This window comes from Corvus brachyrhynchos, unplaced genomic scaffold, assembly GCF_000691975.1.
Source record: "Corvus brachyrhynchos isolate BGI_N302 unplaced genomic scaffold, ASM69197v1 scaffold97, whole genome shotgun sequence".
NCBI classification, from domain to species: Eukaryota; Metazoa; Chordata; class Aves; order Passeriformes; family Corvidae; genus Corvus; species Corvus brachyrhynchos.
This window is the reverse complement of record NW_008239758.1, coordinates 3,599,381-3,616,844: the sequence shown is the minus strand read 5'-3', so window position 1 is coordinate 3,616,844 and position 17,464 is coordinate 3,599,381.

The window sequence follows — 17,464 nt, the reverse complement described above, 5'->3', positions numbered from 1 at the left end:
GGGGACGGAGCGGCCCCGGCCCCGGGAGGGCCGCGGGGAGTGGCGCCTCACGGGGAACCGCCGCTGCCCGAGCCCCCGGAAGGACGGGACGGCTTTTGGCCTTAACTTTTTGACTTGGTTGTGTGCGTATGTGTTTTTTCTTTTTATCGTAACTGCCGGAGGGCACGATATTTTGCCCTTTCTATTAGCAAGCTTGGGCGTTGCGCGTTTGGGTGATGGTTAATTGCTACCTTGTAAAGCCTTTGATAGCAGTCGGGGAAGTGTTTTTGTGGTCATAAGAACCTATTGAAATATACATGTATGTTTACAAGATCACCGAGAAATTGACAGCAGTATCACAATGCCATCCGGAGCCTCCTGGAAGACCCTCTGGTTTCATTTTACTCATTCTCCTGTTTAGGGTAAATGCTCAGATTTAGCTTTGATGCTTGAGTTTCCAATGAGTTACACAGACAGTGTGTTTTTGTGTTATGAATTAACGTTTTAAGGTAGATTTCCTCCTCCATTCAAACATACCATCTTGTGTTTTGGTAGTGCCTTTTGTTTTTCAACTACCAGGATGCTGGAACATGGTTGAGCTCTTGAGAGCAAGCATTCTGCTAACGCTTATTACTTACAGGTGAATGTGATTTTTTCCCCATGTATAAAGATTTTTACAAACCAAAAAGGCAGCTCTAAACAATGTGCAAAAATTCTTTAATCCTTTTTTTTCCTTTACATCCTAATGCAGTTGCTCTTAGAATGTTCTATGTGATTCTTCTTGTGGCCAAACTGAGGGTAACATGTGTTACCTTCAAAAAATTGTCTGCAAAATAGATTGTCTTAATTATATCATTTCATTTCATGTGTGCTCCAGTTGGATACTTCTTCAGTTGCTGTTATGTTTGCTTTGAAGGACATTTTTGAAATAGTGAGTGGTTTTTTTAGTCTTTCAGGGATGCTGGATGCTTCTATTAACAAAAAAAAAAAGGAAAAAAAACCCCACTCCTCCAACTCCTTTATGGTCTCATGTGAATAAAGGAGTGGGTAAAAGATACTTAATCAGCTGTTTGTGTGTATAATGGCTGTCCTTGTTCTAGTTTTTTTCATCCTGTATTATTTTTAAATCATTGTAATTAGATAAAGAGTGCTGGTATTAATTCCTAGCAAACAAAAAATACAAATGTGCACAGTCTTTAATGATTTTATGTAACATAGCAGTCTGACAGTCACATGTGCAAACTTACAGCTGGACAAGAACCTATGAGAGGTAACTCACAAAACTCCATTGTTCAAAGTCAGGATGCCAAAGATAGCTTTGGAAGCCTTCAATGAAGGGAATTCTTAGGTGGGAAAGAAGACTGGATGTAAGTTTTGAGCGTTTTGTGAATGCGCCTGTCTTGCTAACGTGGTAAGTTTTGTTTGAGGGAAGGCAAAACAAAAAGGCTGCAAAACCAGGTTCTCAAGTTAGAAATGGTGTTTGCCTGGACACTCTAGAGTCTGTTACCTTCTATATGATGGAACTCATTTAATCTTTCCAGGCACATGGTTGGCTCATCTCACATAAAAGGATAAGGCTGACTTACTGGGGATCTTTGGTTTATCTTTTGCTCTCTGTAATGGGATAATCAGGTAGTCATACTGTAAGACATAAAACTGAATTGTGATGCACACACGTGCAAGTCCTTCGGCATTTCTTAATGGGAAGTTTCAACTTTGCAACCTGTTTTGTCGGGAGAGTTGGAATATGTATTTTAGTGTTACTTTTCACTTAAGCAAAAAACTACAGTGGCACTCATAGAACCATGTTCATTGGCAATATGATAGGATTCAAAGGGCAGAGCCTGTTGAAGGAACATCACACATTGGATTTTCATCTCACTGGGCTTATTGGTAACAAAAACCAGACTATTAAAAGGATAACTGGGCAGAGAACAGACTTCTGCTTTGTGAATGGATTTTGTAGCTGTTTGCTGACAACTTGTTTGAGAAAACTATTCTTGAGCTCTTTACGCTTTTGTATTGGCCCCTATCTGCTCTTGGCTTTCCTAAGTATGTTTCTTGTTCTCTGTTCCCCAGGGAAGGGGGTAACTTGCAGGAGGGATTTTATTTTTCTTCTTCTACACCATCTTAATGTTTTGAATATGTTGTGTAAAGGCATTCATTCTCCTCGCTGTTCTGATACCTGTTGTTACACTGGCCACTTCCTTCAGCTAATAGAAGTATTTTGATTAAAATTTATGTTCAGTCCTTGCATACCCTGCAGTCCAGAGCTTCTGCAGTCTCTACTCCTTTATAAATGTTTATGACTTAACCCTTGATGTACCATTGTGGTAAGGAAGCATTCATTTCCCATACAGGGAAGAGAGGGAGGAAGCTGCACTGATGATTCAGAGGTGTGAAGCACTGGGAGGAGCTGCACATGAAACCCCTGGTGTCTTACAAACAAGTTTTTCTAAGATCACAGAGGGAACTGGGCCAGGGGCTTGGATGCATATGTTCAGCTTACATCTAACAAATAGTTTTTGTGCAAAGCCCTCAATTACATTTGCATTTCTTTCATTCTAGTCCAGAAGAGTGTCTTGTCACTCAGAATATTGATTCTCACAGTTGGTCTTCTATTCATCTTAGTATGCATATAATTTTATATATATATACTTCTGTGCCTATTTTCTAAGTACAAGCATATTTGTAAATAAAGCAGATGTATCACTATTTTGGTATAGACTATTTAGTAGCTGGTGATGTAGTTCAGGGTTTTTTTCTGTCCCATATTGCTTCATACTTCCAAAGTCAGTTCTTACACCATGACTGGAAACAAATGCTGCTTCCTAGTGAAAAGTAATGTATGATACATGAAGTGTCAGGCAATTCATCAGGAGTAAGGAGGAGATGGCCCTAAGGCAAACAGTTTGCTCTTTAGAATATAATGGTTACTTAACCCTTTAACTCGTTGAGCATGTGTATGAAGAGATAACTGGAGGAAAAAAATCCTTCTCAAGAAGAAATAGTAGTTCTGTCTTGAAATGTTTGTAAATGAGAACAAGCCCTCAGCCCATCACTGCTAGTTTTTATGAGCAATTCATTTAAATGATAGAAACTGCATCTGACTTTGTTTCTTGTGAAATTTGGATAGTTATTTCAAGTGTTTTTAACGTTATTAGTGGCATGTTCCCCAAATGAAAAATAGTTGCAGGCATGTTAATGTCTTTCTGCCCAAGTCCAACCCTGATCATTGTATGTTTGTTTTCAACAAGAGCTGCAATAACTGTATTACTTCATATGATTTCTTCCACAGATGGAGACTTAGTGTGTTCTTTAAACTGTTTAAAGAAATACTGATGTTCAACTTGAATCCTAACCTACTGCAAAGGAAACTGGAAGTAGTTTTAGGAAGTGCAATATTCATAAGTACATTTGTTGATAGTGCAAGCCTTGCGTTATTTTTTACTGCTTTACTTTTTTATGAAAAGCCACATACAAACTAGCAATTTGAACGCATTTTGCCCAGGAGAAACAAATGAAATTGCCTAGATATCTGCCTTCAAATCCACAAAATAAACCCTGTGAAGAATAGGGGCCAGTCTTGCTCTTAAGAGCTGTGATCATTTGCTTTCTGTTTATAGCCAGAGATGCTTTTACCTGGGATAGTGGACAAAGAATCTCTGATACAATTCACATCTACTGTTGTTATTTTTTTTAAGTAAAATTGACTTTGCCTTTTCATGTGAAGTGGCATGCATTGATATTTGCTGATGGCTTTTTAGCTGCTGTTTACCTGCTGGTAGGTCAGTATGTTGTGCTTCTAGGAATCAGTATGTTTATTTTGTTGCATTTTTTTCCTTTGGTACGATATTTACAGAGGAAAAGTATTTTTAACAATGTTATTCTTTGCATGGCTTCTGTTTTTATTTTAAAGTAGCTGGTTTAGACCCAGACTGAACAAAGTACTTAAGCACATGTGCAACTTTAAGCCCAGGGACTATTCACAGAAGTTGCATGCAAATTTATGTCCCTGGAGCCAGATCAGACCCAGAGAAAGAGTTGTAGAGTTTGTCATACGGCTTTTGGATTAGAAATCCTGTTGATTTAAGGCCTGAATAGTCTGTTTGGCTGAAGGGCACTTAATGGGCATTCTGATTCCAAGAGGGTAAAGCAGTGTCCTGGGCCTGAAGACATGAACATTAAACTGTTTAGAAATTTTTACGGTGTCGTTTTAGGTAACCATGTGGGACCACAGCATGGTATAAAAGAAGGAATGTTGTCTGATACTAACCCTTAACTTCTAATTCCTGTCTTCAAGGAAATACGAGGACTGATTTGCTAATTGTCACTGATAGCCTTCTGTCTGTGCTTTAGTTAGTCAGAGTTTCCGGAAGAGTGTGTTGTATTTTTTCTCTCCTTCTACCAAAAAAAAAAAAAAGCAATTACTTAAAAAAGGTTCAGCACAAACCCCTCAGTTACTCCTGAAGGGGTTAATACAGCAAACCTCTTGGAGACATCTGGCAGAAGCTGTGGGTGTTGGGTGTGGCAGATCCCAGGGCCGTACCAGTCTCTACAAGGGAGCTGTCATCCTCCTTGATTTATCCTTCCCTAATGTCACGGGGTATGGATGTTGAAACCGTGGCTAGAATGTGAAATACGAAAAACATGAAGATTATGATTTAGTGTCTGGGGAGGCTCATTGTTGGCCTCTGTTCACAAGTTGTAAGCATTGGAGGTAGCTTGACACAGGTTACAAAATCTGGTATGTAGCAGAAAAAAAAGGCAAGAATATTTTGGCGTTTGGAACTCATACATGTGTTAGTGCACAAAAATGAGTGACGGCAACAATTAAATCAAAGACTGCGCTGATGATATATTACATTGGAAGCACATTGAAGGTGCTTGTAAATAACATTTAAATAAATGTACTTCCTGGTCCTTCACTTGCAAATAAATATAACAGGTAAAGTAGATGAAAAAAATAGGGAATTAACTGTCTTCAGTAATGACAGTTTTGATAAAAAACTAATAAATTAGCAGTGTTCAAATACAATAACTTTGTGTTCATGGTTTGGCATCTTTTTGAATCTGACATCGATAAGAAGCTAAGTTTTAGTATAAGTTTACATGCAGATTTTTGATAATGAAATTGATTTTATTCTTTACTTTCTTCTATCCTGACACAGTTAAATATTCTATAATTACAGTAGTTGGATCAAAATGAGTACCGTGGATTTTTAGTCAAAGTATCCCCATGTAATAAATGTTAACTAACTGAAATGAGTTCATTGCATAAAATTGTTTTTCTTGTTTCACTTTTCTTGTTTTAAAGCATAATGATGAATAGGACTTTGCTTTCATGATTGTAAAATGCAGATGTCGTAGTCATAGAAGCTGTTAGTACTTAAGTATCAACTTACAAGTATCAACTAATCATATCTAGTATGTAAAACATTTTCTGATACAGCATGATGTAGATAAAGTCTCATGGGTAAAGTTCTATTCTTTTGGACATATGTATATATTATTTGGTTGGATGATAATTCTATTATTGTCAATAAAAGTGGTGTGTTTTGAATTAAACTGCTCTCTACAATTCAGCTTCTAAACCAGCACTTTCTTCAAAAATACTTAAGAGCTTAATATATATGCTTGAATAAGCTGTAATTTAGCCAGTTGATGCAGAAATTCATCATAAATAAGTTCCAGATTGGGAAATGCATTTTGTTGGTTTCAGGTATGAATGACCAAAGGAATAAAAGGTATTTGTGCTGAGGAGCAAAAGCAGGGCTAAATTTCTATTGAGGAAAAAATGAAATTAGGTTTTAAAAATACTGCATGTAACATATAAAACAATATGTTGTTTGAAGCCATATTCATATGAGTTTTTTTCCTGTTTGTTTTTTTTTTTTTTTTTGGTCATCTGATTTGTTGAGTTTGCAGTTATTTTAAAGGATAGAAGTAGTGTTGTGCTGTTAATGAGATATTTTTAATTGGTTGGGTTTTTGCCAGAGACAGTTCCTCACACTGACAGCTGGGAAGTTGTTTTCATTGTAATGCACCCGGATGTATGAGAACTGCTGCAGATCAGTTTATATACTCTCAGGAATATCTGTGAAACTACTGGTTTTAGACTTCAGTGCTTTATCAAATTCATTAAGAAATTTGCAGTATTTTCTGAAGTTTGGAGTAGGATTTTGTTTTGAAATGTTGCTGACATTATCATGTTCCCTGAGAAGTTCTGCAGCTAGAATTGTATTGGGATTCCACATTAACCTGCTTCAAAGCAGGAAATAGCTGCTTTTCTGATACCTTTGTACACTGGAGTCTGTCTTGCTGTTGCTTTATATTAACTTTGCCCAGATCTAGGTGATACACCTGATGCAATAGAAGCTGAGGGGCAGTGAAGACTTAGGTATCAAATATGTGTTACTCAGTGGATTATCTTTCTGAATATCTTTGCAGTCTGAATCTTGTTTGGATTACCAGGTCCTTTCATTTTGGTTATATTGTTGGGATCTCTGTATAATCTTATCTTTGCTGTCTTGTGTTGTCATGTAGTACCATCTGAGCTCATCTGCTGTAACTGTCTGAAGAAGTCTGGAATGTGGAGCCAGTAAGATTTTATTAAAACAATGTACCAGTAGTAAAAAAACCTAACAAAAAAAGTAGGATCACAATATTGTAGGTATCCTCTCCCAAAATAACGTATCTTTGGACTAGTCAGGACATCTGGAGGGAGTTTGAAGCCAGGGAAAATGGCTCAGCTGTACAAGGCTAAATGAAAATAAAAAGGCAACTACATGGATTCATTATATGTGCATAAACCAGGAAATAAACAAAGTGATGAGCTGAAAGATCAGACAACAATGTGCTAATAAATAATGTCAGCCTACCCAGCATCTCTCATAAACATGGTATGTTTATAAAAACATAAAGATCGGCATTTTTCAGAAACAAAAGCGTTAGTTTTTTTTATCCTGCTGTCTGCATGAAAGTTAGAGGTTTGGGAAACGGTGTAGCAGCAGAGTTGTTCTGCTTCCTTTGGTGTCTCCACAGCTGTATGAGTGGCACTACTGTGTATTATACACAAGTTGTTACTCATGTCTTGTCATGATCAGTCAGTTGCCCTTTTTAATGTCCAAAGAGAGTTTTCCTGGTAAATATAGGTTATGGGTGTCTAACAACCAGGCTTCTCAGCTGTTTTGCATCACACCTACCTGCAAAAATGAGATCAGCTGCTTTTCCACTTAGGGATGCCTTCCTTTAGGAGGTATGTTGAAACAAGCTAAAAGTTGTCATAGAGAGAAGGATTGTTCCTAACAGGTACGGAAACCCCATGGGCTCACGGTTTGAAAGGCCTTTTTAATTATAGGAAAGGATCTAGGTACACACAGAAATTCAAACACATTGGAAGTTGGTTTCCCAAAAGTCTTTGGATCTTTTCAAAATCACTTATTTCCAAAGTGAGTACACCACTTGATAAAGTTTAATGCATTTTTTTAAAGCTTTTTTTCAGATTATGAGAAATACATTTTTGCATCATCTTTCACTGAGTTGTTTTCGTTTACTTAGTCTACTCACTACCTTACAAACTGATAATGAAGAATGTAGAGACTAAAGTGAGGGTGTCTTAATTCTTACACCTATCTTCATACAGATGTAGAAAGTTCAGAAGGATGAAAGCTGAGAAGACGTTTTCATTTGCAAAACCATTCCACACTTTTCTGAATCTTGCTCTACTTAGCAAAGCAGCTTTATTTGTGCAAGGAAAGGTAAAATTTTTTTAGAACACAGGTTTTTCTCATGCAAATCCCATTCAAGACCATGAATATTTTTGCTGGCTATGAATAGGCTTTCGATCATTGGAGTCTTAAGAAATTAGTCCTATTGGGTTTATTCATCCTTTATAAAGAGACTGTTTGAGTCACATGCTTAATTTGGAACATCCAGTTGTTTTTTTTATTTTTTCATAATGATGCTAAAAACAAGTTGTTTTGTTGTTGTTTAGAGTATGTCTGTGGGAAAGTATACAGGAAAGTATAGTATATAGCCTACTTCAAGTCTAAACATGACTGCTAACGTATATACAGCGAAATGAAACACATTCAAGATTTGAATCTAACCTGTCCGTCAGTTGCCACATTACAATAATCTAAAATCCATAGACCTTCCTTGGGCCAGTTACTATTAATAATCCAGAATTTGCTGTGAATTTAAGCTGAGCATATTAACTTTATTTTTTAGGATCCTTTGTATTTTAAGATGCAACTTCACCATAACTGAGAATTCCACATTTTAGTGAATAACATTTCAAGCAGTAAGACTTCGAACTTAAGTGCAGGCTTTTGGGATCTTCTGGTGAGCCATGATGTTCGTGACCACTGTGATGAATAAGATTCAGGTTGGAAACTACTTACTCAAATTGGAACTGTTCCCCCATTAAATCAGGGAAATTATTCCTTTGAGTAGCTGTTCAGCAGTGTGGATAAGAGATTCACAATCTGTCTGAAAAACCACATGCATATTTTCCAAGAGTGTTACACATCAGCTTCTGTTTGGTCAAGCAGTTGCTTTCTGTGTAGCTAAATCCTCCTTGGTTTGAAGTAAAGACGATATTCTTTGCTTTCTGTCCTAAATATTACGTAGGAGTTGTGTCTGCTGTTAAAAAGCTTTCATTCTTCACCCAGGTGTAGCTGTATTTCAATGAAGAGGGAAATGATCCTTGTATATCTCTTTCCTCACTTGCTGTAGAGGCTGGTTGGGGGTGGGTAATGAATTGCTTGTAAAGGAGTTTGCAGTGCTTACATGAAGTGTGTGGCTACGGAAGTTTGAAGTTATTTACTTTCAAGATGAATAGTTCTTTAAGAGATGGGTTAAACATTCTGGCTAATATGCAAGATATTAAGTCTCTAAAAAGTCATTGTATGTATCATTTGAAACAGCGTAACCCCTCCCTCCATCTTAAGTTTATAGCAATAATAAGCCTTGCAGATGCTTTTCCTGGGAATTAAGGACCAGCTGGGGTAAACAGACCTCAAACTATCCTCTTAGCCAGTCATTAATCTTCAGGGAAAGCCTTTGCTTTGATCATTATTGCTAAAATATGCCTAGTGCAGCCTGGGCTTACATGCCAGTAAAAGCAAAGTAGTATTTTGCCAAAACATGAATATTCTTTTGTTTGTCAAGTAGCCCTATGTCTTGGACTCATTTTTGATGTGTGTAAACATGCTTGTGTGTATGTGTGTGCACACAAACAGACATGAGGGCATGAGTTTCCCAGTTAAATTATTCATTCTGCATTTATAGCACTCTAAATGAAGTGGGGTGTCTGACTCAACACTGTTGTATCGATCAGCTTTTCAGTTAGCTTTGCTTCATCTCAAAACTTGTGAAAAGTCTTGGATCAGGCATCTTTGATTTTGAAAATTGGTAAGAAATATTTTGCCCATTTTTGACCTTATGAAGACCTGATTTAAATTACACCAGGGTATCTCAAGAGGACCAAAAAGAATCAGGAACTGTGCAGCATAATCCACCCCAGCCTGGCCTTTCCTGGTGCAGCTGGTTGATTGAGAGTTGTGTTGGTGCTCAAAATTAAAAAGCTGACAATTACCAAACCAATTTTCTTGTTATATTTTTGGAAGGGACTTGTTGCTGTGCAGTCTATCTAGTAAATTACCACAGTTTTCAGAAGTCAGCTGTGGTACAGTATTTCTTTTTACAGGTCACAGAGCTGAAAGTCCAGCAGGCAGTCTTCCTGAACTTCCAGGCTTTAGTTTTCCTGAAGTGTGGCAAATGCAGAGCTCTGAGATTGGAGGTCCCATGAATCACTCTGCTTTCCTGATGAGCTTGCCATGTGTTACGTGTTAGGCAGTGTCTTCTAGTCAAGAACTAACAGGAAAACAATGTGCACTTCAGATATTTGCTGCTTTTTGCAAAATGACCTGTATTACTTGTGTATACTTTGTCAGCTTAAGCCTGGATTAAGAAAGATATTCAATATTTGCAGTGTTAAAATGTAAAGTTTCGCTAGAGGCAACAATTCTTCATGAATTTCTACAAACATCCCTGAATTTGGGAAAATATTGGTATTTGTTGAAGGAAGAAAATTCCCATCTTCTGTAGTTAACTCTCCACTGGGCGCAGGAGGAATTATTCTTTATTTTCTCTTGTGTTGTCTGTCAGAAGTAGGGGTTATGTGGTGCCCTGTTGCACGAGGCATCAGGCACTGTAGCAACACAAAAGAAGTTGCATGGAGTTGACAATTGAATTGTATTGAATAGATCCAGAAGAAGGGAGCTGTTTCACAACCTGTGTCCTTTGCCCTAAAAGACTTTTGGATCTTCTCCGCTACCGCCAATGTTGATTTTCTTTGTTCTGTATTCCCTAGGGGGAATCATCAAAGTAGCAGGAGAAGGAAATCATTCTTATATCTTCTTGCCAACAGCATTTTCCCTATTTTACTATAAATGAGCACTGTGGAGGAAGTGGAGCGGGGGGGAAAAAATTCTGCAGACCTTAAACACCCTGAGCAAAATCTCAGCGGTTGCAGAGTGTGAAGCTTATGGTTGCTTTTGAGAGCCCTGATGGACCTTCTTGCAAGAATCAAGCAGCTGGAATGAGGGCTTCTGCTGGTGGAGGCTGGGTATAATCAATTGCTGTATGATTTGATCAAAGATAAAAGTACATTATGTACATCATATGTAATGTGAACTTAGAATATTTTTTTCGATGTTTAAGCCATATATTTTAAATTACAAGAATTCACCTCGGTAATACACTGCAATGATCTTCAATGGGCAGAATCCCATTGCGCTTCATTTGCTCCCCAGTGCAGTTGCCCATGCAATTTTTCATTGTTGTATGAGAAGAATATTTCGGAAAAGCAGTCAATACAGTTGCTTGATCTTGTGCCTTGGTATCAGATTTTTTTTTGTTTTTCCCACAACCCTCTCTCCCAAAAGTACAAAGCAATAAATAGCTAGGCATGGTGCTCTGTAAAAATAGGCTTTTGACCTCTCCATTTATTGGTATACCCTTTAACCTTGCAGGTTTCTAACAGTTTCTGCTTGGTCCCACTTTCCTCTCTGTAAAAAGAGAAATTACTGTTAGTGTAGCAGCAGTGCAATGTTTATTTTCTGAACAGTTTTTGAACTGTTTCTCGTGTATTAAGGGAGTCTAATTAAAGCTAGCAGTTGCAATTTATCTCTTTGTATTTCAGCTCAGGCTGACTACTTTCTATTTAAAAACTTGTTTCTGCTGTGCAGCGTAGCTGTGCAGGCTGCTAGTATTTAAGTAACTTCTCCGCTCTGTAGACACTTCAACTACAATAGGTAAGTAAATCCAAGTGTTCGATTTAAATTCATTGCAAAAGCTGAATTATTATTGTTTAATTCGTTCCTATCATCCCCTTGAAGTTGCTTTGCTTTTCTTATTAGTAGATGTCCCTAGATGTCTCAAGCCTAAGAAGTTACTTGAGAATTCCTGCGTGTTTTTCTGTGCTGCAGGAAAACTGCCTGCATGTTCCCCAGTTCCACAGAACCATTGCCAGCATTTTTCTTTTGCTTCCTAGCAACTGCCAATTTGGCAAAAATGAATGTGTGGGACCTGGAACTTTCTAAACTGCAGGAGATGCAGAAACAAGGGTCTGTTTGTATTGCATGGATGTGTTTTATAGTACTTTCAATAGCAAAGAGGTGTCAGTGTCACCAGCCTGCCAGCATGAGAGATCAAGGAATAAATTTTTAGGGCAAAAGATATCCCTTCTCTGTAAGAAGTGTTTGTAGAAGAGAGCAAAGGCAGCATGGAGAAACCACGACTATGCAATGTGTGATACCATTTCTGTGTTTAACTAATGGCCTTCAGCCTGGGACAGTGTGCCCTCACTGCAGTCAGGAGTGGGGATGCAAATTCAACCAGGATGGTTTTAAAGAACTCCATTATTCAGATCCAGCATTTTCAGATAGTCACAGCAAGATAATCTTGTCACTATAAATCTGCCCGCTCACTTGAGTTTTGCAGCCCACACTCAGCCTTGTGCATCTTCCACTATGTTATTTTTGGTTTAAGCTTAGTTTGAGGAGTGTTGACACTCGCTGCCAATCCCATGGAATACAGTGTGCACGTGTGAGAACTGTCACACCTCTGCCTCATCCCTCACTCCACTGAGGGAAGCCTGTTTTGTCCTTGTGGTCCTTGCCCTACTTCTCATTTCTAAAAAGGTAGTTTGTTCCTCCAAAATTGCATAGATCAGTCTCTTTTTGATCACACCAATCCCAGTTGCTTGTTGCTTTTTTTTAAAAGAAAAGAAGAAAAAAAACCCAAACAGCACAAAACACCCCCGAACATTTGGGGTTTTGTTCTTCTTGTATTCCTCTTCTCTACTTGCCTAATCTGCAGCCATACTTCTGCATAGTATTTCTGACAGGAACTGGGAAGCAACTTGCTCTGCACTGAGACCTCATAACTCAATGTTCTTTTATAGTATTTTGCCTCTTCAAGCACATTTAAATTCTAACATTTGAAGCACCTGATTAATTTTTTCAGAATGCTGGAAACATGTTATCCCCTGGCTGAGATCTTACACAAAACATTTCAGCCTGCAGCAAGCTTTTCTTTTTAATCTGGAGTTTTAGTAAACCCTCAAAAAACCAGGTTTATAATTGAAGTGACAGCACAACCCTAATTGTAGCACTACTGGCACACCTCCCTAACCAGAAACATACATTGCTGCCATTTTTAAGAAGAAAATTAAGCCCTAGTATGCTAGGCAGTAGACTTTATGCTTCCTGTAGTTTTCTGCAATTTTAGACAAATCGGAAAATTAAAATTTCTTCCATTGAGGATGGACTATCTACAATTGGCATAAAGCAGTGTGATTCAGTTGGAGGCAGTGATACTGTGCAGATTAGCCTGAGGTGACAGAGTGGCATCATAAATTTTAAAAGCATGTTTGTAACATGTAGGGAGCTTGTGTTTTCTCAGGTGTAATAACTGGGTATGTTTGCTGTGTTTGGGGGTTTTTTGTGTACAATACTGAAAGTGTCTTGAAGTTTCCAGTCACATTTTGTACTAGAAAACATCTTTTCAGTTAAAAAAAAAAATGGAGCAGCTTCCTTAACCACATTTCATGCACAACTTATCCTTTCTGATGGTTGTTGAAGAAAAATAAAAATGCTGTGTAATCTTACATTAGACCTAAGTGGCCTGAGCTCCTGGGTGGTCCCAAGAACATGATATCCTGCCAGGCAGATTTTGCATTGTATAGTGAACAGATTTGGGTGAGGAAAATAGACCAGTGTCCTCTTCTTGTGCATGTCTCATGATGCTTGTTAGCAATGTTAGAATGTGCAGTTCTCTATATAATCACCTGTAATTCTCTACGGTGTAACACATCTAGGCTTGGGACTCCAGGTCCTTGGCAGGCACATTAGATACTGCCTGTTATTTTCACTTGTCAGGAGTGACAAGTGGAGCAGAGTATCAAAACAGTCATATTTTAGCAAGTGGGGGGAAGAACAAGTACTTTGAAATGGCTTGTATTCAACTCAACAGCCAGAAGTCACGGCCATGAGGACAATTTAGGGATCTCTGCTAACAGTTCTCAATTAGCTGAGATCTAACCAGGCTAAAAAAACCACACCTTTCACACCTTGCCAGGACTAGTGACCTTTGCCTTGCACTTCTGTCACTATAAACCTTCTTTGCCACTGCCAGCTAAGCTGCTGCTGCTGCTGGCTCAGTGTAAGGAGCAGGGTGCAGGTGCTCCCAGCCTGGCCCCACGTGAAGCCAGCACAGGTCCAGCAGAGCTGGTTTTGTTTGGGCTGTATATGCACGGCAGAGGTGCCCACTGCACAGTTGCTGGAATTTGCAGATCTGCATGCCACGTGCCATCCCTCCATCCTGTTTTTCCAGGGATGTGCCAGGGACACAAAGACATAATACCGTGTTAGCAGTTGGATACCCCTTCTCCCTGTGACAGAAGGGAAGCTGATGGGTGAGTGTTTATAGAAGATAAATGGTGACCCTGTCTTGGAAGAGTCTCTTCTGGCCAAGACTGAGGTCTGCCTGTGTAAAGAGAAACTTAAATTGCAGATACTGTTGCTTGTACTGCCTTTGTTGTAGGGACTGACAAACATTTTGTCACTTAACATCTGTTAATCTGAGACACCCCACAAGTATCCTCTTAGAAGGGCACATAAATGACGATATAAATTAATGTGCTTAGCACTTCAGTCAAACCTGCATGTATTTAGTAGTTTAACTGCACAGTTATGAATTTAATATTGCAGTGCTTAACATGCTTGATAGTTATGCAGTGAGAGTCCTGCCTGTCAGATCAAATAGCTCCGTATTTCCACCATAGTCCCCATGGGGAGTTGTTCAGATCATATTTGGTTCTCCCTTGAAGACTAAATGGGGGAAGCACATGACAGAAATGACTGTAAACATACCAATCTGCATTGCTTCCACCAGCAGTTCTCACTGGTGTTATCTCTGACACTCAGGCTAACTTTTTGTAACCATCATGCAACATCATGAGTAATAATCTGTTGTTAACACACTGTCCATCAGAAATGTTTACTCACAGAGTGACAGCTAACACATCTGGACTACATACCATGTTTGATCTGAAATACCAGACTCACTTTGCTGTAACAATGACAAAAGCATGCCGTGGCTATGCAGTTCAAAGCTTAAAATATAAGGACTGTGTGATGTTTGATGTAATTCAAATATTTATGAAAATATTGGCTATTCTGAAATATATATTAACAAATATTTTCTAAAAAATTATTACAGTTTGTAACAGCTCTCATAAGTGCATTTTTACAGTGTAATTGGTACTACTACAGAGTTAGAAAAGCCATTTTTTAATTAGGTTTTCTAAGTGTACTGTTTAGTGAATGTGCTGTACAGTAGAGCATAAAATATACAAGAAGTCTATCTTACTGCTTCTAGCAGAGGTCTTGTGTCAAAGCATGCACTTTTGAAGTCCAGGTATCTCCATTGTCATCAGAGCTGTACTGATGTAAATCAGGGATAGGAATTGCTGTATCCCATGCTTTATTGCAGTGAAGGCTTTTCAGACATGGACTAAATCTTTTGCAGATGTAATGGGGACTCTGTAGACAGCTCTCTTACCACCTGGGAGCCTCACACAGGGCTTTCTGAGGGCTGCTGTGCTCCTTGGGGAGCACTGCATCCATCCTCTGCTGTGTGCCTGTCCAGGTGACTTTAGCACCCAAAAGGGGAGAGCAGCTTAGCCCCAGCCTGCCCGAGTCCGTCTTACAGCAGGTCCAGAGAAGTTCACTTTGCCAGTGAAAATACCTGTTGTGGACTTGGATCAAACAGAAGACATTTGCCCTCAAGCCTATTAAGTGGATAAGCTAAACCAGACCATTTACCCTATTCATACCCTAATACAGTCTCGAGTTGCAGGTGCATTTTCCTCTGGGAAGGCATTCTTTTCACTTCTAACCATAGCCTGTAAACCATAGCCTGTACCTTTTCCAGTAGAATATTGTTCTACCTACAGGATACAGGCGTAATACTTGACTGTGTGTACAAAACAGAGCTTGCAATCTAATATGATTTATATCTGAAGAAATTTTAACACTTAATGAAAAGGTCATTTTGGATCAATTCATTTAGTAAACTGTTAGCTAGGACATAGCGGGTTTATTTCCTTCCAAAAATCTAAACCATTTATATGCTTAAAACAGAGTTTCTGTGACTTACCCTTATTAAAACTCACAAGCAATAGGTTTTCCTTTTAGATTCCTTGTGAAGTTTTCTCTCAAGATTCCCTTTCATTTTCAAAAAAGAAAAGTAATGCTTCTACAGTAGATATTTGTTTTCAGAATGTAAGTGGAGGAGATAGCAGTAGGGAAATAGCGACAACTGGCATGGGACAGACAGGAGATAATGACTTTTATCTATTTCTCTGGATCAAGTTTAGCAAGATACTGTGTAATGAGGTTTTTTTTTGTGGGCTGAAGAAGTCTGAGATGCAGATGTTTCTTGTTTAAGGTAAAGAATCAAATAGTGCTTGGTGGTTTATTTAGAATGATGCTGTAAGGCAAGAAAAAGCACTCTTGCATGTCACATAAAAAAAAAGATCAAATAGACATTTCATGACTGAAGAAATGAGTACTAAAGGGGCTTATAAGACAGAAAAAGTAGTTATGCAGAATTGTCTCTCAGTTCTTCTTTTAATGATCACCCTCCTTGCTAGAGGAGCTCCACCTTTAGACAAAAATAATCATGAAAAGACTGTAATTTATATAAAATTATGCCTTGAATCTACTGTTCTTCATAAACCTAAGTGTGTCCTTTTGCAATTATTATTCATTCTGAGAGGAAAGGATATTTGGTGGGTTATTTCCTTTGGTCTTTTACACCCCAGGGGAAGAGCCTGGTTGGGGATTTTTACAGCACTCAATGGTTTACAAGGTGCACAGAAAATACTAAGTTACAGAGAAATATTTAAAACTAATTTTGGTATCTAATGGAAATTAGAGCCTTACTTTTAAAGTGATTCTGAATTATTAAATACCAAGGAAGATACTTCACATTGAAGACATGGTGTGTAGGTATTCCCTGGAAGGACCTGATTCATGTCACAGGCTGACCTGGAGATCCTTGGAAAAGTGGAGCCCTTTTTCCTAAACAGCCTTGTAGGAACGTCATGGGTTTCCCAGCTGTAGTCATGATTGCTCTGGTAGGAACTTTCAGCCTATCTGCCTTCTTCTGATTAGTAAATAAAAGAGCTTTCTGGAGTGAAAGCACCTGGACTTGTGGGTCCTTCTGCATCAGAGGAGCAGTTGCACTCTAGATTGTCTGCAGGTGAATTGCTTCTAGAAATCACAGCTCTTCATTACTGTCTTAGTGTCTTGTAATTCTAAAATTGCAGGTGACTGCATGTCATGTACTTTTTCTGGTTTGTGCAAGGAGATATTTGTGAGAAAAGCAGAAATACAGTGAACACTTTGACCTTGAAGTTCCTGATTCTGAATTTGCAACATAGAAATGGAGCACTGCCACAGCATTTTGATGACCTCTTACTTGCTTTCTGCAGGTTATAGTGATTAAAGTAATGAGGAAGATGGGAGATGGCTTTTATTTTTCTGCACAGGAGGTACTCCTCAATTTGTACTCAGTCATTCCCTTTATAGGTAGGTGGAACTATGTATGCATTAAAGGTATACCTTTGATAAATGTAGCAAACTTAAAACTAGCCTTGAGAAAATGACTGAATTCCCTGGGCTAACAAGAGTCCTCTTGTTTATGTTTTTGTATATTTCATTGGACAGCTTTTATTTTAAAACCAGCTGTCACAACCTGATGTTTCACAGCCTTCACTGTGGGAACGTGCGTGAGTTCTGGCATCAGTCTACATGGAATATCTGTTGGAACAAATGCAGTATCAGGGCATGCCAACCATGGCCAGTTGCATTTAGTTGTAGCAGTTGCTGAATGTACCTGGAGGGTCGGC